Raw genomic sequence first — 24,930 nt, forward strand, 5'->3', positions numbered from 1 at the left:
AATTCACAAATTTTTATCTCCCAGCGCAGAGCTTTTATGCAGATGACTGAACCCGTGGAGTTAGGTGGCTGAGAGGATGCAGCTTCCCAGGTCTCTACAACTGATGGCAGCAAGATGGGAGCACCCAGCTACAGTGTTCAGAAGTAGATTTAGGCAGACTACCACACCTTACATGCTAGAGGGATCCACACTGACCTGAGTAGGTGAGGTCTCAGACAGGCTTGTTTTCTATCATGGGGACAGGATTACAGCCTACTCAGAAGTAAGTTGTGCTCCAGCTCTTGTGTCATTCAGAAAGACTCCAGAATGTGTAGATCCAGCTCCTCTCTAAACTTGAACTCAGCCAATATCCCAGAGAGACATTCTTAATCTTCTAGGCAAATGCACTGTCATTAGGAGCCACCAGAGACCACACAAACACACACAAATACACACATACACACACACACATACACCCTGGAGCCTTAATGCCAGCAGTAGCCCTAGGAGAACCTGCAGGCTCATGTGCTTGTTGCTTATTGTCTGTTAGGCTGCATATGTAACTGGACCCTTTTGCATTTAAAAAAATAGCAATAATGATGATTAACAGTGTGTTTATTAGGGAATTATTTAAAAATTACCTTAGTATCCAGTTAAATATGATGAAAATGAGAGAATTTCCACCTGTCATGTTATCAAAGTATTTTAAAAAACCATCGAGGATTTCAGTGAGGTGTGCATATGGGTATGTCTACTCTGTCTCATATTGGGGGAGGGGATATCACTTAGTACAACCTCTTTCCAGGTTGATTTGGCAATATCTTTTAAATAGTCTATGCATCTCCACTCTGTATGTATTTGGAGCCTGTCCCTTCAAGTATTCATCCTTAGTGTGACAACTGCCCCTCTATTAGAGAATGCATATTCCTCATGATGTAGGTTGTCTGGAAACTCTACTTTCTAAAGCGCTGACCCAGACACATTCCCTTGTCTTTACAGAGCAGGATATTGATGTACAACAAGATTCTCTGATCAGAAAGAGAGGCAGAACTAGCAGCCTGGCTTCAGAGGTGAAGATACAGATGTCAGTAGTGACCCAGGTCAGCAGGAAAGCAAGATTTACTTGGTTATCATGTGATATGCAGCTCAGCATCATACAGTCTGCATGGGGCCTTACGGGGTGCTGGTCTCTACTTTTCTACTTATTGTAGAATGCTCCCCTGTTGAGGACCAGCCTCAACACCGCCCGTAGGGTACCCAAAGTCCGGTGGCGATGAAGGAATGAGAAGAGACAGGTTAAGAGCGCATAAAGAGTGGGGGCTAGGGGACCAATTGCAAAATGGAGGCTGCAAAAGGCGCCAAGCTCTGGTCTCCACACTATTTGTTGAGTACAATCACTTAGATCTAAGAAGCAGGGGTTCAGGGCGAAACGGTGAAAGGGAGGCAGGTGTAATCTATAGCAAATGAATCTCCTTTGTGCTCAAACAGCATATCTTTAACTTATGGGAGAGTAGCTAGTGGGAGCGGGCTTAACTAGGAGCCTGCACATCTGGCCATATTCCAGTGCTTCAAAGGAGTGTCTTTCTCCTTGAACACAGTGTTTATAGATAAGAGAGCAAGTCTCGCTCAGAGCATGGGAACATAATGGCGATAAGAAGACTTTCCTCCTCAGAGGCCTCTTGTGGCTTTCCACAACTTATTTTCCCATATTTTTATGGCCAGTTTATACAGGTACCCCATAAGCCTTTCTCCCAATACTCCCCAGCCAGACTACTTAACCTACAAACATTATTGCTTCTCTAGCTATAAAATCACATAGAGGTTATTACCTCTACCTCCTGATAATGTTGTGGAAATACATGAAATAAAAATGCACCAGCATTCAAGAAAGGTGAGTCCCCGTGACTCTCTTAGGTCAGGCATCCTGGCCTTCTATGGGATTTTTAAGCTCTCATCACCCATATGGCTCTGCAGCTTGCCTTTTTTCAGAAAAACAGCATCTATCCAGGTTTTTATTTGCATTTCATTAGTGAATGTGTTTTTAAATGTTTCTTGGGCATGTATATTGCTGTTTACATGAATTCTCTGTTTATATCTGTATTAGCTATCTTGCATAACCAATTACCTCCAAATTTTGCTGCTTAAAGCAACAAACATATTAATACACATCATTTCTATGGGTTAGGAATCATGGCACCATTTAGGTTCTGGCTCAGAATCTCTCACAAGGCTGCAATCAAGGTCTAGGTAGGGACTACAGCCATCTCAAGGCTCAACGGAGGGAGGATCCAATTCCAAGCTCATTTATATGGCTGTTAGCAGGCCTCAGGGCCTCAATAGTTCTTGGGCAGAGACATCGATTGTCACATGGATAGCTCATATCATGGCAACTGGCTCTCCTTAGCGCATCTATAAGAATGTGCCTAGCAAGCACAACACAGCTTTTTGTCACTTGATCTCAGAAGTGACATCCCATCCCTTCTCACATATTTTAATTTTTAGTAGCAAGTCACTAACTCTAGCCCACACTATGGGACAGATTATACAGGGAGTGAATACACAAGGAAAATGGGGATCATAGGGGACAATCTTAGAGGGTGCCTACCATAACATCATCAGACCTTCTTTCCATATTGGCTACTGGGAAATGCTTTATATATCATGAGAATTAGCTCCATATAATTTGTACATATTTACTTTAACCTACTGAGACAAGCTTTAATGATTTATTTTGTCATATACAGTGTTTTAAAATTTTCAATATTATAATTTAATATACAGATCATTATATAAATAAATTAAGCAATGACCAGGGCAGCATTGACTGTTATTGTCCAGGGAGATTAGAGCATTCAGATTCCTGGAGGCTTCAGAACACATGAAAAGCTTTAGTGAAATTCCAGACTCCACTCCTGAGGAGACAATAACCAAAGCAGTTTCTCTGGTTTACACAACCTCTCTTAATTTCCTATAACTTGATCTAAACTATGCATTTAATAATAGGTTACTTGAATAAATGTTAAGATTAAAGGAGATACAACTTAGAGTACATCTTCTTTATAATTAGTTTTGTCAACATTAGTTTCCTACCCTCCAGATCTTTGTCCCAGAGGAAGCACCTGTTATTCTGAATAAGCCTGTCTGCCATCTTAAATGCCAGTCAATTCACATGATCCACATACCAAGGTCTCTTGGCCCCAGGCAGAGGATTTCACTTCCACCATCATCAACCTCATCATCATCACCAAAAGGGGTTGTTGAGTGAACAGGCATGGGGATTGTACAATGACCAGTCCCTAACCCTTGGTGGAGCATCATATACAGAAGACGTTGTTGGGTGCTATGCTTTGAATGTCCCCTCCAATTGAAATGTAACAGCCATTGTAACAGTATTAAGAAGAGGTGACTTTAAGCAGTGATTAGCCCATAAGGGATCCACCCTTATGAGTGGATTAATGCTGTTATTGTGGGAGTGGGCTAGTTATCATGAGAGTGGGCTCCTAAACTACTGAATGAGTTCAGTCCTACTTCCTCTTTCTGTCTCATGTGCTCACTTGCCCTTCTGCCAAGTTATGATGATGCATGAAGGCCCTTGCCAGATGCTGGAGCCATGCTTTTGGACTTCACAGTCTCCAGAACTGTGAGAAATAAATTTTATTTATTTATAAATTACCCAGTCTGTACTATTCTGTTATAGCAGCAGAAAATGGACTAACAGAAAATTGGTACTGAGACATGGGCTGTGGCTGTAACAAATACCTGAAAATGTGGAAGCAGCTTTGGAGCTAGGTAGTGATGGGTAGAGACTGGAAGAATTTGAATGAACAGGCTAGAAAAAGCCTAGACTGCCATAAATGGAGCTATAATGGCAATTCTGGTGAGGACTCAGAAGAGGAGAGCTGTAGGAAAAGTCTGAATCTTCTTAGATAGTACTTAAGCCTTAAAGTACTTCAAGGGATGGTGACCAGAATGTTGGTAGAAATATGGACAGTAAAGGCCATTCTGATAAAGTCTCAGACAGAAATGATGAACAGGCTGGGCACAGTGGCTGATGCCTGTAATCCCAGCACTTTGGGAGGCTGAGGCGGCTGGATCACCTGAGGTCAGGAGTTCGAGACCAACCTGGCCAACATGGTGAAACCCTGTGTCTACTAAAAATAAAAAAAATTATCCAGGCATGGTGGCAGGTGCCTGTAATCCCAGCTACTTGGAAGGCTGAGGCAGGAGAATCGCTTGAACCCAGGAGGCAGAGGTTGCAGTGAGCCAGGATCGCGCCATTGCACTCCAGCCTGGGCAACAAACTGCATTAAAAAAAAGAAAGAAAGAAAAGAAATGAGGAACAATGTAGGAAACTGGTGTAAAGGCCATCCTGTTATAAAGTAGCAAAGACCTTGGCTGAATTTTGTCCATGTTCTAGGGCTTTATGGAATGCAGAACTTAAGAGTGATGAAGTAAGGTATCTGGTGGAAGAAATCTCTAAGCATCAAAGTATTCAGGCTGCTACACAGCTACTTTTAACCACATACAGTGAGACCTGAGAAGAAATAAGTGACTTAAAGTATGATTTGTAATTAGAAGCAGAGCAAAAAAAAAGTTAGAAAAATTTACAGCCTGGCCATGTAGAATGAAAAGGGTGTTCAGGAGAGAATACTAAGGGTGTGGCCAAGCAACTATTTGCTAAAGAGGTTACCATGGATGGAAGGGAGCCAGATGCTATTCATCAAGACAATGAGAAAAAGTCCCCCAAAGTATTTCAGAGATCTTTGAGGCTGCCCCTCTTGTCACAGACCCAGAGCTATAGGGGGACCAGCCCAGGATGCCTTCCATGGGCTTGCTGCAAAGAGACACTTGGGTCTCTTCTTCCCACATTTCAGGACAGTGCTCCTCAGCCACCCCAGTTGCTGTGGCCCAAGTGACCGCAGGTGTGGCTCAATCTGCAGCTTCAGAAGATACAAGCTGTAAACATTAGTAGTATCCATATGGTGCTAATTCTAAAGGCATACAGAGTGCAAGAGCTGTGAGGGCATGACTTCCTCCTCCTAGATTTGAAAGGATGTCTCAGACAGCCTGGAGATCCAGGCAGAGACTTGCAGGGATGGAGCTACCACAAAGAGCCCCTACTAGGGCAATACCTAGTGAGCTGTTGAGTATGGCCATCTCAGAGACCCCGAAACTATAGAGTTACCAGTGTGCAACTCCAGCCTCAGAAAGCTGCAGGCATGAGACTCCAATTTGTGAGAGCTGGTGAGTAGACTGGGTACAGCAAACCCATAGAGGCAGGACTGCCTATGGCTTTGAGGGCCCAGTTCCCATCCCAGTGAGCCCAGTATTCAGGACATGGAGTCAAAAGAGAATGATTCTCTAGCTTTAAGACTTAATAGGCCTTGCACAGTGGCTCACATCTGTAATCCCAGCACTTTGGGAGGCCAAGGCGGGTGGACTGCTTGAGCTCAGGAGTTTGAGACCAGCCTGGGCAATATGGTGAAACCCCGTCTCTACAAAACATACAAAAATTAGCTGGGCATGGTGATGCACATCTGTGGTCTCAGCTACTCGGGAAGCTAAGGAAGGAGGACTGCTTGAGCCCTAGAGGCAGAGGTTGCAGTAAGCCAAGATCATGCTATGGCACTCCAGCCTGGGTGACAAAATGGGAAACTCTGTCAAAAAAACAAAAACAACAACAAAAAAAGACTTAATGTTTTTGGCCCTGTTGGGTTTTGGACTATGCTTGAGGCCTGTTACTCCTTTCTTTTTGCCTGTGTCTCCCTTTTAGAATGGGAATGTTTACTCTATACCTGTGTCACTGTTGTATTTTGGGAGTAGACAGCTTGTTTTGATTCACAAGCTCACAGCTGGAAGGAATTTGCCTTAGGATGAATTGGGTTTTGAGTCTCAATCATAACTGATTTAGATGAGACTCTGGATCTTGGACTTTTGAGTTGATGCTGGAATGAATTAAGACTTCAGGAGCTACTGAGCTGGAATGAATGTATTTTGTACATCAGGAAGAAATAGCCATCAGTGGCTAGTGCCTACCATATTGGGCAGCAGCAGCTCTACATATTTTTTTCTTTGCTTTTTATTCACTTAACAGTATGTATTTTGGAGATCACTACATAATAGAGTGGGAGTTCTCATTGCTTGTTATATCTGCATTATACTCTAGGAGGTAGATGTATCTTAGGTTACTCCATCAGTCCCTTATTGGTGGACATCTGTCACATTTTGAGTCTTCTGCTGTTACAATTTGTTCTGCCAAGAATGAACCTTGTGCTTCTGCCTTTTTGTCTTTTTGAATCGAATCTTGGGGTTACATTCTTGTAGGTTCAAAGAGAAAATATCTGTGTGCTGTGAAATAAATTTTAAACAGAGAGCATCTGGAAATGTAGCAGCAAGAAGTGAATGTTGGTCCTATCTCATCATTTCTTTTATTCCACATACTTTCTGCTCTCTTATTTTCTTTCTAGTGTGACATGCATAAAGGAATTTCTTATTGAGCCCCAGGAAGAAGAAACACTACATAAGAGCAAATAATAAAATCGGTCAGATAGACAGAAGATGGGAGTCATCAAACCTGTATCCCTCTTGCCAGACCTATCAACTGACCATAGGACATTCAGTGAGTCCTTTCCCTTTCTTGGTCTAAGTCCTAACACAGAAAGACACTCAATATAGAAACAGTGGATAGGGAACCCTTAAATCATCTGAAACTTCATGTTTACTGACTTTAAACTAGTTGCCCTCCAGAGCAAAGGACTATATCTTGTGATGATGTGGTTTTCACATACATGGCACACTCCCACTGGCACACCTAGTGTTGTCCACAATTCTCAGCTGTATAGCTATGAATAACTCCACCCCTTTCTCTCCCACTCAGAAAATTATTTCATAATTCAAGAGAGTGAGAGAGTTTTTATAGGTACAACACTGATTCAGCTATAACATAAACAATCCTCAAGCTTCAGTAAAGTATTACAGGTAACAAGTTACTTATAATACACACAATGATTGTGACACATTAGCTTGTCATGGCACCATGAATAAGAGGCTCTCATGTAGAATGGCAGCCATTGCAAGAATGTCTTGACAACAGCTCTCATTGGAAGCCAAAAATACTGTACATCCAACTGTCTTGAGCTATTGCTACTATTAGAAATAAAAATAATACATGGCATTAGTTAAGTGATTACTCTGTGCCAGGCCCTGTGTTATGTTACATGTTTTATCTTAATACTTTATTTGTATGTGTCCACCATTTTAATCTTTTTTGTAGAAAGGAAACTGAGGCTTACAGGGTGTAAGTAATTGCTTAAGATGTAGTAAGTGACAAAACCAAACACAAATACAAGGCTGTCTAATGTCAAAGGATGTTCTTTTAACCAATGCTTTCCTTTACTAGAGGAAATTTCTCCAAATATTTGAGAATTATTTACCTATAAAGTCTTCTATATGCAAAGTAACCTCCATTTCTCTCCAGACTCCAAACTGCCCTTCCTAGTGGCACCACTATTTTGGAGTTATTGTGTATTTGTCCAGAAAAAAACCTTTTCATGTAAAACCTGTATGTGTATATGTGTTTATGTACTTATAAAATATTAATAATAATATTTTTAAAAGAAACCGTGGACTGGGGTGTGGGCTTTGGGATTACAAAAACTTGGATTTGACCCTGGGAACCATTAACTGCCGTTTGTGTAATTTAGAGCAAGTAACTTATCTACCATATGTCCTGTAATTGTTGTCATCTTATATTATCATTTATTATTATTACTGTTTGTACCATCCATCCAAAGGCTGGATGATAGGAGTGGAGATTATACTGTCTGGTATTACAATGTTCCTCAAACCTATAATTTTATAACTGTTGGGTAGCATGCAAATTAAAGGAAGTCTATAGAAAGCTCTTGAGTACACCCAGGCATATAACATTATTTAATATGCTGCAGGTATGGCATTTCCATTCCAATGCATTGTTCAAGAATTGGGGCTGGGTCAACTGGAAAGAGTAAGATGTTCGATTCGATCTTATACCTTGTCATTTAATCAGAACACTTCATCACTGTGTTAGTATTTAAGATAAAAGCAAAAGATATAAAAAAAGACAATAAACTGCACATATGGTTATAGTAGTTACATGAATTGTATATATAATTTGCAGTACATGTGTATATATGCACGAAAAAATAGCCACTGGAATGACATAACACAATCTTAATTTCAATCATGATAGAGTTACTGGGTATTGATATTTTTAACCTCTGCACTTGGCTCAATATTAAACATTTGCTGAGTATGGATTATATTTATGATTAAAAAGTGTAATCCCTTAAACCTCTGCTACTTATGAAATATTTTAGAGGAAATGTATAGAGAGCTATTATAAAGATAATCCATGTTAGGAAAAAAGTTTACTCCTCCCTGCTTGTGTCCCTTTCTTTCTTCCCTAGAGATAATCATATCCACAGTGAGATAATTATAATTCCCCTATACTACTTTTTTCTTTTACTCCATATGAGAACTCCCTAAACAAAATGTAGTATCGTTTTGCATTTTTTCACTGTCTGCACACACACACACACACACACACACACACACACCCCTAATCCTTACATTCAAGGAAGCATCATAAGGAGTTTATTGGGAGACCTTCCTCAAGTCCAAGCATGGTATTTGGTGCATCATCCACAATGCCAGTATTTGCTTTTTTCCCATCCCAACACTTTGGTCTTTAACAAGGATGTTATTGCTTAGCCCATTCATTTCTGCTTTTGTCCTTAACTATTTTTTTCCATCTGCATTATTTTATTTACTTTGTGGGTTTTTAAATCAGGATTTTAAAATTGAATATTTAATTTTCTTTTTTATTCATGTAGATATTTAATGCTTTATAATATCTTCTGACAGCTACTCTAGCTAGATTTTGATATGTTGCTTTCATCATTATCCTCATCAAATTCTGCAATTTTAATCTATTCTCATTGGGCCCAAGATTTTGTTAACAGCCTCAGATAGAATCCATTTTCATGAATGTTCCATGCTCATTTGAAAAGCATGTGTATTGCTTAATATCAGGCTTCATAGTTCACTGTGTCTATTTATAAGCTCTACTCTTGGGACTTGGTTGTTTAGGTCTTCTCTATAATTATTAATTTTTTTCTCCACTTGAACATTTTTGAATTCAGGGAAGTATTGTGTGCTTTGGTATATAAGTATTAGTATCTCACATTTTCCTTGTGAATTGTAGCCTTTAGCATTATCAGCTGTGCCTTTTTACCTCTTTAAATCCATTTTGGTCTCAATTCTGCTCTCTCAAATATCAAGATTATAACTCCTGCTTCCTTGTTATGGTCAATTGCTTGGTATATATTTACTTATTTTTAAACTGTTAACCTCCCTGAATTCATTTGTTTAAGGTATATCTCATGAAAAAGCATAATTTTGGATTTTGCTTCAATGGGAAATTTACAAATACTTTAATAGGTGAATTAAGTCAATTTACCTTTATTCTTATTGTTCCTGGAACCAAGCCAGGTCCGGCTGCATTTTCTCGAGGCCCAATAACAAGAAGCAGACAAACTAGGAAAGAAGAGAATTTATTACTGTAACTGGATACAGGGAGAAGGCCAGAGATAATTCCACCAGACCAACTCAAAGTGTTAAATTTTCTTAAGGCTTATATAGGTTGGGGTTATGTCCCTACATGCAGTATGGCATTTGCCTAAGTCTATTGGTAACTAATTTTGTTTCAACTAGAAGGTCAGAGGCAAAAAAATCCTTGCTAAGTCTGATTAAAAGGGCCCCAGTACCTTCAAGGACCGTCTACTGTTGTACCAGAGTGAATGTTTCTATCTTGTCTCCTTTACAGCTTGGTCCAGAGAGCTGCCTTAGACTCTCTAATGAATCTGTTCAAACAGCTGCCTCTATTACCTTGACTTCTCTCAGATTTTGTCGACCCGAGATGGGTCCTATTGTAAAACTGTGTCTATTATTTTGGCTTGCTCCAGCAAGGGAGAAGCCCACACAAGGCTCCTACTGACCATATGTGTCATTTCTAGCTTTGATGTCTGGGCAACAATTTCCCTAGGTTTAACTATTTGCTCAATGTTAAGGCAGTGCTGTGGAAATTTGTCTGTGTAACTGGGGTGCTAGGCAGGCCTGTCTGTGTGACTGTCATGCAGGCCTGCCTGTGTGATTGTCAGGGAGAATTGACTTGCCACAATATGATCAAAGCCTTTGGTCATTTAAGTTCAGTTCTGTAGTATTGTCTATAAATATAAGGAAATTATATAGCCTTTCACTAGGTCATATGTTTGATTTCCTCTTCCTATTTATTTAGTAGTTAGCATGGTTATTGTTTTGTTTCAGTGGTTACTTTTATATTAAATCCTTAACACTACATCCTTGATATGGAATGAAGTCTTACTAATGAATAGAGAAAATAATATTAACAGATAATTCACATTAAAAAAAATTGTATACCCATTAAATTTTCAAAACTATGCCAGATTACAATAACTAAAGGACTGAAAACTAATATCCTAGGCTACCATGCTGAGTGAGAAAGAAAAATTGCTGAAACATACATATAATCTGATAACTTTGGGAAATAATATATATAAATGAATATTTTGTGTAATACCCCATTCCTGCCTCTTGATAGATGAATATGACCCTCTAGCAGTGAGTTACCCTTATTGAACCTGACCTTGCTAACCTATAAAGTGGGCATAATGACATTTACTTCAGAGAGCCAAGAGGAATGAGCAAACCTAAATAAAGCACATGGTACCTAATACTTCAACAAATATATGTATAATCTCCCTTATGTTCTCCCTCCCACAAGAGATGACTTAAACATCAACATCTCAAAGAGATCAATGGATTTGAACCATCAGAAAAAGAAATGCATACATATTTATATGACGTATAAGCTTTGGTGCTATTTCTTTCTAAGATGAGATACTGAGGATGGTGGAAATAAGGAAGCAAATTATAGCCTCATTACTTTTTATTTGTTGTGTTCTTCTCTTCTTTTTAAACTTCTATTTGGATGCTGAAATAGCAGCTTCCCACTGTGGGCCAGAAAGGAGACAGCACAGAATAACAGAACATGAAGATGGGTCTGCTGTGCAATGGACTGAAATCAGGAGACCTTGGCCCCCAATACCAGATCTGTCCTCGTGTACAGGACCATGGGGAGTCACTTCCCCTGTGTTGGTCTCTGTCCTTACACAGAAAAAGATTGTATACCTAATGGTTAAGGACGTGGGCATTGGCATCAGTAAAGTGAGGAGAAAATTGGGGCACATTTAATTACTGGTTTTATGATGTTTAGCAAATGTTGAGTCTCCAGATAAATGAAACTCATACATTAAATATGACTGCATAGAGAATAAAACGGGAGGAACTGCACAAAAAAGGATACATTCTTCAAAATTAATGAGTGGTGGGTCGGTACTTAATTCCTTATCTCTTGACTTAACTATGTTTTCCACAACTTCTAAATTAGTATGGTTCTTTTTAAAAGTGAGAAGTAAGCTTCATTGAAACAGTTGTTATGAAATATTTCAGAAATACAAAAATTATAGAATGTAAGAGACATCCCTGTTCTCATGTTGACGTACGTAATATTATATATGCAGTTGAAACTCACTTTGAAGACTTCTCTGATTGCAAGCCTCCTTCTTTCTCAGAGGTAACCACTATGCAGAATTCGGGTTTTAGATTTTAAAGACATTGCCCTATACTTTTATTACATATGCATATATCTGTAAGTGAGAATGGTATTGTTTTGTAGCATGTTTTTTTCTATAGATGCCTGGCTACCTCATGGAAAAAAAGGGAAAAAATGAAGAAACATGAGGAGAACAAACACACAATCACATTTCAACAGTGGGAGCTGCATGGCCTCCTTGTCATGTGTACTCTTGCAGACTTACTAAAACAGACATACCCATTTTCTCAGTTTATATGCTATAGGGAGCACAAACAACCTGTAGATACTGTTTTCAAATGCTTTTTCCCAGCGTGTTCAAAGTCTTAGTTTCTCTGGAGCTAACTGGCCTAAAACAATGTCTCAGTGTTTCCTGATATGAAACAACTTCCCATTTGTCTGGGCCAAATTATCTGTCTTTCATGCTCACTGTAACCCTTCAAGGCCTAATCCAGAACCTAATCTGGGCTATGCTGGTAAAAGATATGCCAGTCTACCACCCAAATCCCTTATCGGCTTAGGGGTGAATCTTATTTAGAACTTGATCTGATTTTGTGTTACAATTGTTGGGTCTGTATATATTTTCCTTCCTTTTCTTCTAATATTTTTAATTGCACAGGGAAGGTATTTCAAAAGTGTTTTAATTCACATGTGCTGATTGTTCCTGCAGTTCTTTGCTGAGTGACACTGTGACTCAACTTTTACCCCAAACCCAGCTGTGTTAGGATCCTTCCTCTCTGGAAGCTGTGGTGCTGACCCGTGGGTGGTTTCATGCAGTTCCTCCCTCTTTCCCACCCCTGTGGCAGTCACTGCTTGGCTAACTAGGTGGGTAAACAGAGGAGCCTACTCTCCATTCAAGGGGCTTTCTTTGGAAGAGTGCAGAGAGAAGCATGCTGTGAAACTACTTTCATCTTGTGACCATCACTGAAATCCTGGACAGTGGATTTCTGTGGATACTGACTGCTGAATGTAAGCTTCATTTGAGAGACATGTTTGCCCTTCTCCTAGGTGTCTGTAATTTCCCTGAAGCTGCCCAATTGGGGTTACCATGTGGATAGATTCATACATTAGTTCTGGGACCACCCTACTACTTAATTCCCTTGGCTTAGAGGTTCCCCATTCCAAAGCTGAACCATCTTATGGGGTAGGGCTGGTGATATTTATTTTTTCTGATTATTATTTTCACCTCCAAAACCAAGACACTTTTGTTGTAGATAAAAATGGAAAAGTGAGGAAAGCAAAAAAAAAAAAAATTAAAAACTAGTAAAAGTCTACTACTTATGGAGAAGCACTGTTAACAGTTGAATATATATACAGTCACGTGTCACTTAATGATGGGGATACATTTTGAGAAATGTGTTGTTAAATTGTTTCAATGTGCTAATATCATAGAGTGCAGTTATACAAACCTAGCCTTCTACATACTTAGGCTAGATGGTACAGCCTGTTGCTCCCAGGCTACAAACCTGTACAGCATGTTACTATACTGAATACTGTAGACAATTATAACAAAATGGTCAGTATTTGTGTATCTAAACATATCTAAGCAATAATAAACAGTAAAATTATGGTATAAAATATACAAAATGGGGCCAGGTGCAGTGGCTCACACCTGTAATCCCAGCACTTTGGGAGGCCGAGGCAGGTGGATCACATGAGGCCAGGAGTTCGAGACCAGCCTGGCCAACACGGTGAAATGCTGACTCCACTAACAATACAAAAACTAGCTGGGCATGGTGGCGGGTGCCTGTAATCCTGGCTACTTAGGAGGCTGAGGCATGAGAATCACTTGAGCCAGGGAGGTGGAGGTTACAGTGAGCCCAGATCGTGCTACTGTACTCCAGCCTGGGCGACAGAGTGAGACCCTGTCTCAAAAAAAAAGAAAAGAAAAAGAAAAGAAAGAAAAGATACAAAATGGCACACCTATATAGGGCACTTACCATGAATGGAGCTTGCGGGACTGGAAGTTGCTCTGGGTGAGTGAGTAGTGAATGTCTAGGACATTACTGTACACTCCTATAGACTATAAACACTGTACAGTTAGGCTACACTAAATTTAATAATAAATTCAATACTAAGTTTACTGTAACCTTTTTACTTTATAATTTTTTAATTTTTTAAACTTTTTGACTCTTTGGTAATAACACTTTGCTTAAAACACAAACACATTGTAGAGCTATAAAAAATATTTTCTCTCCTTTTTTTTTTTTTTTTTTGAGACAGTGTCTTGCTCTGTCACCCAGACTGGAGTGCGGTGGCCTGATCTTGGCTCACAACAGCCTCCACCTACCAGGCTCAAGTGATCCTCCTGCTTCAGCCTCCTGAGTATCTGGAACTACAGGTATGCACCACCATACTCCGCTAGTTTGTTTATTTATTTATGTAGAGACTAGGTCTCATTATATTGCCCAAGCTGGTCTCAAATTCCTAGGCTCAATGGATCCTCCCACCTCGGCCTCCCAAAGTTCTGGGATTACAGGCATGAGCCACCGTGCCTGGCCATTTTCTTTCTTTATATCTTTATTCTATATGCTTTTTGCTATTAATTTTTTTAAAAACTTTTTTTGTTAGAAACTAAGACACAAACACACATATGAGCCTAGGCCTACATGGGGTCAGGTACACGGGGTCAGGATCATCAATATCACTATCTTCTACCTCCACATCTTGTCTCACCAGAAGGTCTTTGGGGGCAAAGTAACAGGCATGGGGCTGTCATCTCTCATGATAGCAATGCCTTCTTGAATACCTCCTGAAGGACCTGCCTGAGGCTGTTTTACAGTTAACCTTTTTTAATATGTAGAAGAGTATGTTCTAAAGTAATGATAAAATGTATAGTACAATAAACACATAAACCAGCAACATTGTCATTTATTATCATTATCAAGTATTATGTATTGTACACAATTGTATGTGCTATACTTTTATACAACTGGCAGCATAGTAGGTTTGTTTACACGGGCATCACCACAAACGTGAGGAATGCATTGAGCTACGACAGTTACAACAAGAATTTACATGCAACAAGAAGTTTTCAGCTCCATTATAATCTTGGACTGCTATTGAATATGTGGTCCTTCATCAAGTGAAATGTTGTTATGTAGTGTGTGACTATATATTTTTTTTCATAAATTCTATTATGCAAATATAACCATGCATATTTAGGAATGCCATGAGATGATATCCTACTTAGAGCTGTGCAAATTGCTTTTTTTTTTAACAGACATCATAATATGAATGGCAATCTATGCCAATCAATAAAAATTCACATAATAATAAAAATGGCAATATGTTAACACTGATTTTTTAAAAGGTTAATATTTATTATTGACATCCTCAGTTCCTGACACTGTTGTTAAGAGCTAAACCTATACTTATTTAATCCTCAGCATCATCTGTAAGGAGGAGCTATTGTTGCCTGCGTTTAAACATAAGGGAACTGAGGCACAGTGAAGGCAGGGCTAGCAAGTGTGGAGACTTAGATTTGAACACTGGCTGTGTGGCTCTCAAGCCCCTACATCTAACCAGTATGAGCAGCTGCCTTTCATCCGATAAGATCAGGGCACAGCAGCACAACAAAACAAGTTAAGGTTTCCTGTTTTTTCTCAGTTAAGTAGGCAGACCTTTAATTTTTTTTTTTTTTTTTTTTTTTTTTTTTTTTTTTTTTGGTAGATGGAGTTTTACACTTGTTGCCCAGGCTGGATTGCAATGGCGCAATCTTGGCTCACTGCAACCTCTGCCTCCTGGGTCCAAGCAATTCTCCTACCTCAGCCTCCCAAGTAGCTGGGATTACAAGCATGCATCACCACGCCCAGCTAATTTTGTATTTTTAGTAGAGACGGGGTTTCACCATGTTGGTCAGGCTGGTCTCGAACTCCTGACCTTAGGTGATCCACCCGCCTCTGCCTCCCAAAGTGCTGGGATTACAGGCATGAGCCACCACGCCCAGCCGACGATTAAATATTGGTAATATTCTGTGTGGTTTTGAATTTGGGAGAAATATGTTCAGTAATACTGTGGAGATGTCTTGTCTCCCTTCCTGCCTTAGGGAGGTTCCTGTTCTGAAGTAAATAGCTTTCTTGTGGTTGGGAACACAGAATGGTTATGTTTTTCAGACATTTTAATATTTGTGTAATTGAAAGAGGAATAGTGCTTATTATAGGTAAAAATAGAAGATACAGAAAAGAAAAAATAGCCGGGCATGGTGGCTCACGCCTGTAATCCCAGCACTTTAGGGAACCAACGAGGGCAGATCACATAAGGTCAGGAGTTCGAGACCAGCCTGACCAACATAGTAAAATCCCGTCTCTACTAAAAATACAAAAAAAATAGCTAGGTATGGTGGCAGGCACCTGTAATCCCAGCTACTAAGGAGGCTGAGGCAGGAGAATCACTTGAACCTGGGAGGGGGAGGTTGCAGGGAGCCGAGATCGTGCCATTGCACTCCAGCCTGGGTGACAAGAGCGAAACTCCATCCAAAAAAAAAAATAAAGGAAAAGAAAAAATAATATCCCAAATCCTACCACCCAAAGATAAGCCCTTGTAATGATTTCACCTACATTATATTCTTCTAGAAGTTTTCTTTTGCAGGTACATATATATGTACATATGTAAGTATGCGTGCATTTATATATTCACATACAAAAGATACTTCATCTTACATTTAGTTTTGTAACTTGCTTGCCTCACTGTAATGGGTTGAATTGTGTCTCCTCAAAAATATGCACGAATTCTAACACCCACTATACCTTATTTGGAAATAGGATCTTTGCAAATCTAATCTAGCTAAAGATCTAAAGATGTGATCATCCAATTGCCAGTATCATTATAAAAGAAAGAGGGATATTTGACACAGATAGGGAGAAAGTCCATGTGAAGATGGAGGAAGAGATTGGAACTATAAAGTAGGAACCACCAAAAGATGTAAGAGGAAAGGAAGGATTCTCCCCTGAGTCTTCAGAAAGAGTTGGCCCTGTCTAGACCTTGGTTTTGTACTTTTGGCCTTGGTTTTGTACTTTTGAACTCTGAAATAATACATTTATGTAATTTGTTATGGCAGCCCTAGAAAATTTATACACTCACTAACAACATACCACAAACGGCATTCCTTGTGAATAAACTTTAGTCTATATCCTATTTTTATGACTATAGTGATACTAATGCCAATAAAATATATAAAGAGAAATGAGTAAGATTTCTTATATACCATATGCATTTATGTATTGGTCATTAAATTTTCACAGCACCCTTACAAGGTAGAAATTGTGGCTAATCTCTGTTTTATAGATGAAAAACTGATGACAGAATATGGACTCTGCCTGAGACTGTACAGTTAGGGAGTGAGACAGCTTATATTTGTGTCCAGTACATCATGCTCCAGAGCCTGGGAAACTGTGAAGGCTCTGTTGATAGGTGGAAGATGCAGTCTGCACAAGCATGCGTGTTTTAGGAGATTACTTTTAAAAAGTAATACTCATTATGATAATATATTTACACACACACACACACACACACACACACACAAACTGAACCTGGTGACCAAAAGGTGGATTTTAACCTTGGTGAGATCATGTTTGTTGCAATCCTGGAAACAGACATCATAGTGCAATGGGATAAGGACCATGGGAAGTGAAGAACGTTAACAGAGTGCAGAAAATCCTTTTGGTACTTTGAATTTGAAAGGGAAGAGAGAGACCTAGAGATACAGACAGACATATTTATAGAGAGAAGGATTCTGTGGCTGAATAGGAATGAAGGGTTCAATGAGAGACTTTTTAAAATCTTCAATTCCATGAAACTTGAGCAAGTTTTCAAATTAATGTGAAGAAGCTGTCTTAGGTTTATCCCTCGAAGCTTTCCATATATTGATTTCCCTTCTCACATTCTTATTTCCACTTTGGAGAACATGAGACCCTTCCAATGGACTAATAGGGGTTTTGAGCTCAATATATATTTACTTGTTAGTAAATGAAAGAATGGACATTGTATGAAAGAAATGCTAGTAACTCTTGGATTTTTGCCCTTCAGGGAGGCAGCAGGTGGCTGAAATCCTGGTGTGATGTGGCTGGATCATGCATGATCTGAGGACTCCTGCACAGGTGACTGCAGGATGAGTACAGAATTTTTCTATAAATATACTAAAATACCAAGTAAGCCAGGAGCAGCCACTAGGCAAACACCAAACCTTGCATTCCTGACCAGACCTATCACAGAGCTCATCAGGTAAGTTCAAAGACACACCTGTCTTCCCAGCATTGGGAACTGGATTGGGGTCTACTCAGAGGCATGATGTTGACCAGATTTTATGAAACACCCAAGAATGTAGAGAACATTCTGTCTTTAAAACCTTGAATTCAAAACATATCAGAGATTTACTTTCCTTATATGGATGTCTGTGTTCTCATTAGGAGAGAAACAATGAAAAATGACTTTTCACAATGCCTGCCTTAGCCCTGAGGCTCAGCCAGCCCCCACTTCTGTGTCTCAGCATTTAAAGGGCCATTGAAGTCCCACTCCATGCTATATACTCTCAAGAGGTTTTCTCATTTACCCTTCAGAACAGCTCTGTAAAGATGGTATGGTCAGTCCCATTTCACAGATGACTAACCTCAGGCTCACAGAGCCTAAGTCACCCCTCCAGGTAAGTGGCAGGGTTGGAATGAGGTTCTATCCCTCACCCTCCCTAGAGAACCCTGAACAGCTTCCGTTTTAGAAGATGGGCTTCCAGGGCTTGAGAAATGGTCAGATTCCCCCCTGGTATTGTGGCCCCACAGGTCCTCACTCCACAACCCCTCTGGGTGATGAGGAAGACAGAAGAGGTGAAATCCTGCGCTTTGTGCCATGAGATCTGGGTGTAGGGCCACAGGAGTTAGCTAATCCTTGAAGTGGTGAGTGGGCTCAGGCAGAAGCTCAGGTGTTGGCCTTGGGACAGGTGAGCTGGAGAGAAGGAAAGTAACATGCGCTGAACCACTGTAAGCAAATGCAATTTACAGCTCATTTCCTTTAATCCTAACAACCATTTAAGATACTCATCATTCTGACCATTATTCAGATCGGTGTGCTGTCTTTAGGGGAGTTTATGTAAGTCAGGGAAACAACCTAGTTGTCCTGTGATCATCAGCTAACTCTGAAATACTCCAAAGTTGTATCATTTTCTCTTGATGTCTCCAGGGCTCTGAATGTTCTAATCTCCCTGCAGGCTGATAGCGCCTGCTCCTCATGGTGTTGTTCAACATTTTTTCTTTTTAAATTATGACCTGTATATTTTTGTCACATTATTGACATTTAAAACACTTTCTCAGTAAAAATAAGGCTAAACATTTTTTAACTTAAGGGAGAAAACATTTGCAAACTACATCTCAGATACTGGGTTAGTATCCATGATTTGTGAACCACATTCTGTAACAAAATGACTGGCAGCTGTTTTCAACAGAACATTCTTATTAAAATATACATGAACAATAAACATGTTAAAATATGTCAAAACTGAAAGTACTAATAAGATGCAAATATAAATCTTCAAAAGAATATTATGTGGAAGAAAAAAGTTGCAAAAAAAATTAGTACTGTGATTCACTTTTGGAACAGATTGTGTGTTTGCGTGCACCTCACTTACAGGGACACATCTGGAGAGTATGCACCATTCTGTTGACAACAAACCCTTTTGGGTCAGAGGGTAGGCTTCGGGCCAGTGAGAGATGCAGATTCATTTCAATTTATAAATATACTTTTATATATTGTTTGAAATTTTGTATTTAGGGAAAAAAGCATTTCAATAAATACTTTTGAATAGATTGGCAACAGTAATTGTAATGTATTTCATTAATTCAAAAGTACATTCATTGTATTCAATTTTGTATTGAGACAAAGTAGATAAAAATGGAATTGATAATGTCTGTGTGTGTGTGTGTGTGTGTGTGTGTGTGTGTGTGTGTGTGTGTGTCTATCTTCTCTTGCTCTATCACCCAAATAAACATACGTGCAGCTTTACCTTTAATTCAGACAGGGGATGGAACCAATATCAGTTTTAGATATCCCAGAAAATAGTGGATAAAGAGAGACAGCTACCATGAGCTGAATAATTCCGGAAAACTCCAGCTGATACCTTCTGGGAGCCAAGTTCCCAAACTCCATCCCTCTTTCCCTCTTACCGAGGCCCTTGGCTGACAGAGATGCAATCCTGTCTCTGGCCACCAGATGGCATCGATCTCTCTATTTTTTTTTTTTAAATAAAAAGTATATTTTGTAGAGTAACGAAGGACTTAAAATGGTTTGTTTACCATGATCATAATTCTGTGTGCAAAATTCATATATTTTATTTATTTATATAAATATGTTTATGAATTTATACAAACTATGAATTTTATTTATATACTATATATTATATATCATATATACAATATATTATATTGTATATATAATATATATCATATGTTGTGTATATATCATATATTGTGTATATAGTATATATTATATATAATATATATTGTATAATATATAATATATTGTGTGTATGTAATGTGTATTATATATGATATATGTTATATATTGTATATATTATATATCATATGTAATATGTTACATATCATATATATCGTGTATGTGTTATATATTGTATATATAATATGATATATAATATATCGTATATTATATATCATATATTGTATATATGTAATATATATTGTATGTATGTAATATATATTGTATGTATGTGGTGTATTATATATTGTATGTAATATATTGTATGTATGTAATATATATTATATATTGTGTATATATGATATATATTATATATTGTATATATATATAATATATATTTTAAAGCAGTTGCATTATGGTGCTCCAAGAATCTCATCGCATTCATTGATTTATCTTTTCCTTCCTCAGGGTAGGTTGAGGTGTCCACACTGTAGAGGGGTCCCTCCCTCCCAGAGAGCAGGCGGTTTGCCCTCCGTTACCCCACTCCTGTACAGGCTTCCCAGACCCTCTCCACCCACTTTCAGTCATCCCCTCTCTGGGACACTGTGGACACAGCCACCCAGACTCAGTTCCACCTCCCTCATCATTTCTTAGTCACCTTACGCCTGCCCCTGTGCTATCCTATGCCAGCCGGTGGCTCCCAATGTGTGCTAGAGCTACCTGGTGTTTCATAGTATGGATGCCCCAGAATATATTTATTTAGTGTTCTTTTGCATCTGTCAGTTTTTTCAGACAGAAAATTTTGAAAATAGGTTCACAAGCTGTGTTTTAAGGGAGGTATGGTATTTCTTTTTGCTCATTGTATATATTGCTTTGCAGTCTGATAATGGTGATATATTAGTGCCCCCTCGTGACAGAAGCCTAAACTGCAGCTTGAACATCCAGGAGCAGGAAAGTGGGAGGAAGGGGTTGTGGCCCAAGCCCACCCCACAGAGCTTTCTATAAGTCTGGGTGGCAACAGAGGTATATCCAGTGTTCAGGGATACTGATGGCCAAACAGAAAGTCCAGCCTCTTACTATGCTAAATAGAAAGCTATATTTGAGAGGAATAAAAATCATTTTTATTTTTATGCTTTCAGACCTATGGATATATAGCAATAGACCTATACAAGCAAAAATAGATACAGAACTACTTCTGACTTTTGTGGGGTTTTTCTCATCACCCAGGCTGGAGTGCAGTGGTGCAATCACAGCTCACTGCAACCTCTGCCTCCCAGGCTCAAGTGATCCTCCAGCCACAGCCTCCCAAGTAGCTGGGACTACAGGTGTGAGCCACCATCCCTAACTAATTTTTTTTTTTTTTTTTTTTGAGATGGAGTCTCGCTGTCTCCCAGGCTGGAGTGCAGTGGCGCCATCTCGGCTCACTGCAAGCTCCGTCCCCCGGGTTCACGCCATTCTCCTGCCTCAGCCTCCGGAGTAGCTGGGACTACAGGCGCCTACCACCACGCCCGCCTAATTTTTTTTTTTTTTTTTTTTTTTTTTTTTTGTATTTTTAGTAGAGACAGGGTTTCACCGTGTTCGCCAGGATGGTCTCAATCTCCTGACCTCGTGATCTGCCCGCCTCGGCCTCCCAAAGTGCTGGGATTACAGGCGTGAGCCACCGCGCCCGGCCACCCCTGACTAATTTTTGTGTTTTTCGTAGAGACAGGATTTCACCATGTTACCCAAGCTGGTCTCGAACTCCTGAGCTCAAGGGATCCGCTCACCTCCGTATTCCAAAGTGCTGGGATTACAGACGTAAGCCACTGCACCCGGCCATACTACTTAGGACTTTTGTAACCTGTGTTTGCCTTTACTATGACCATCTTTCAAATTCAATTGCAATTTTTTGTATGGAGTTGGTGTTTCATCATATGATGCCCTAAACTTTATTTTCCCAGTACTCTAGTGGTGAAAATTTAATTCCTTTTAATATAGTTTATATTACAGACAATAGTATAGTTAACACCAGCTTTTATATATGCAGATATCTTTTAAAGCATTTCTTTATAAGCTCCTGAAGAGTCCTTTCAAAACCCTGGAAATTAGAACATTTTATATTAACATAATTGTTCAAAATACTACTACTAATTTACATTCCTAATGTAACCACAGAACCGTTCAATATGCTTTGACTTTGTAACAAAGTGATAAGTTGTTTTTTAGATGCAATGGATCCCCAGGTTGCAAGTCATATAACCTGAGCATGCCCAGATGAACCAAGTATGCCTGATTGGTGAACCTGGAACTGGCCAGAACAGAAAATGTCAACCACATGTGGAACCTAAGTATTCAGATTGAGAAATGAGGACCAAAATGAGAAGTGAGAGGTTCCCTGTTTTTTTTTCCAGTACAAACTTAAAAGCCAAGGACTTGGCACCACTTCTTTGCACGATCCAATCAGATCATGCCTGGTTGCATTTCCCTGTGTCCCTCATAGTTACTCTCTGCCTCCAGACCCCAGCTCGAGGAAACAGATTTGAGTGTTGCTGGTCCTGTCTCCTTGCTGGTCGACCTTGCAATAAAGCTTTTTCTTTCCTCAAAAGCTAGTGCCATAGTATTGGCTTCTATGTGCATTGGTGAGCAAGCCCATTGCTCAGTAACACTAACATCACAGTATGAAAGTGCCTGTTTCTACACACATTGAAATAATGGGCATGGTAGCTAATCTGATAGGCAAAAAATTATCTCTCATCATTGTATTCATTGTAACTCATTTTATTGCTTGCCTAGAATTTCATGCTGTGGATGTAACATAATTTTCAGAACTCCATGTTATTCAGAGTGTTCTGATATTCCCTATTGTCAACACTGTGTTGATGGCATCTTTTCAAAGTATGTGCTCCGCTGAAGAGCACAGTTCCGGGCACAGTTCCTGTGGCTGTTTGGACTGGTGAGCCAAATGTGTCCTCTTGGAACTCACCAAACTGTCATGGAAGAATACTAGTATTGTGATAAAAAGAGCCTGGTCCATGTATAAATGTGTGTGTGTGTGATTGTGTATGTGCTGGCGTGATTGTGTGTGTGATGACAACCACATTTTCCTCTGCTTCCTTCTTTTCCTTCATGGCTTTGCATCTCATTTGGTCTCCCTTCCTAAATTCAGGCTGAGAACAAAAGTTCTCTGAAAAGGAATTTAGAGGAAAGAGACTTTATTCCAGTGAATAGTTTGCAAATCGGGGAGATGTAGCCTTCAGTATAAAATGAAGGTGTGTTCCAGAGGACAAAGGGAAGGTTTGTCTTTTATGAAGAAAATTCCCATCCAGGTTCCCACTCAGGTCAACTTATGCAAATGAAGGATTCCAACTTGCTTAGTTCTTATTGGTTGACATAGGTGAAAGCTTATTGGTTGGTTCAAGCACCATAAAAAGGAACAGGCAGCTATGAAAGTCCCAAAGTTAAGCAGACTTGCAGGTTTTCTGGGAACTCGAAGTCACGTGTGACCTCTACTCAGCAAATGGCCACTTGGCTCTAATTTGAATTTAGGCCCAGTTAAACACCCAGGATTTATCTTGAAGGACTGGTTCTTTCAGGCTTCACAAGGCCCAGAAGTAAAGGAAGGGAATTATCAGAATAGCAGTTCTTTTTACCATATCCTTATCCACATCCTTCCTTACATTCTGAAGATAAACTTGTTCAAGGGAAATTGTTGGTGCAAACAGTGTGTACATATGTAGGTTTTTGATAAATATTGCCACACTGACACTCATAAAGGTAGTGCTATTTAGACTCCCTAAGTGAAGTCATGCAAGAAAACACACAGGGGAGTGAAGAAAGTAATAGTAACGACATCCTGTTAGACAGTAAATGCCCTATACTTTGTTGTAGACCCACTCTCAAGCCACTGCCACAGTTGGAACATGTGGAAGTGATCAGATGAAAATCAAATTTTACACCCGAGCAAAACCCGAAGTAACATGTGGGATGGTGTTAGGAGGGGAAAATCCTTGGAGGAACATATGACAAAGAGTCAGCAGGGCTGGGATACAGCTATCGTTTTACATGCATTCACATTTATATAAAAGATGTACATCACAGCCTTTGTATGGAAAAGTTTGGTCACTACTGTGGTACAACAGAAGACCAGGGCAATATCATATTTTTAAACAGCTTTCTTGTAGTATAATTTATGGACAATAAAATGCATGCTTTTGAAGATAGAATTTTGTGATTTTTAGTAAATGTATAGAGTTGTGCAATGATCTTCATAATTGAGGGTTTTAAAATCTTTTTTAATTTTTGTGGGTACATAATAGGCATATATATTTTTGGGGATACATGAGATTTTGGTACAGATAGGGAATGTGTAATAATCACATCATTAAAAATTAGGTATCCATCCCCTCAAGCATTTATCCTTTGTGTTACAAACAATTAAATTATACTCTTTTAGTTATTTTGAAATGCACACTTAAATTATTATTGACTATTGTCCCCCTGTTGTGCTACCAAGTACTAGGTCTTATTCATTCTTTCTAATTTTTTTATACTCATTAACCATACCCACCTCCCCTCCAGCCTGCCACCATCCTTCCCAGCCTCTAGTAACCATCCTTCTATTCTCTATCTCCATGAATTCAATTGCGTTCATTTTTATCTCCCACAAATAAGTGAGAACATGCAATGTTTGTCTTTCTGTGCCTGGCTTATTTTACTTAACATAATGACTTCCAGTTCCATCCATGTTTTTGCAAATGACTGAATCACATTCTTCTTGATGGCTGACTAGTACTCCGTTGTGTATGTATACCACATTTTCTTTATCCATTCATCTCTTGATG

General features: G+C 39.3%; 1 long non-coding RNA gene across 3 annotated transcripts in view; it reads left to right on the forward strand.

Moving 5' to 3' along the window:
• The window catches only part of LOC129530123 (uncharacterized), a 114,063-nt gene that overhangs the window by 65,196 nt on the left and 23,937 nt on the right, over nucleotides 1-24,930 (forward strand). For 2 of the 3 annotated variants that reach the window (XR_010132505.1, XR_010132504.1), the window contains 2 exons: nucleotides 13,916-14,033; nucleotides 17,720-17,914. This is a non-coding gene — a long non-coding RNA (uncharacterized lncRNA). The remainder of the gene's footprint in view (nucleotides 1-13,915; nucleotides 14,034-17,719; nucleotides 17,915-24,930) is intronic. The other variant, XR_008675669.2, reaches the window with a different exon arrangement.

The sequence above is a fragment of the Gorilla gorilla genome, chromosome X (assembly GCF_029281585.2).
Source record: "Gorilla gorilla gorilla isolate KB3781 chromosome X, NHGRI_mGorGor1-v2.1_pri, whole genome shotgun sequence".
In the NCBI taxonomy this organism is placed as follows: domain Eukaryota; kingdom Metazoa; phylum Chordata; class Mammalia; order Primates; family Hominidae; genus Gorilla; species Gorilla gorilla.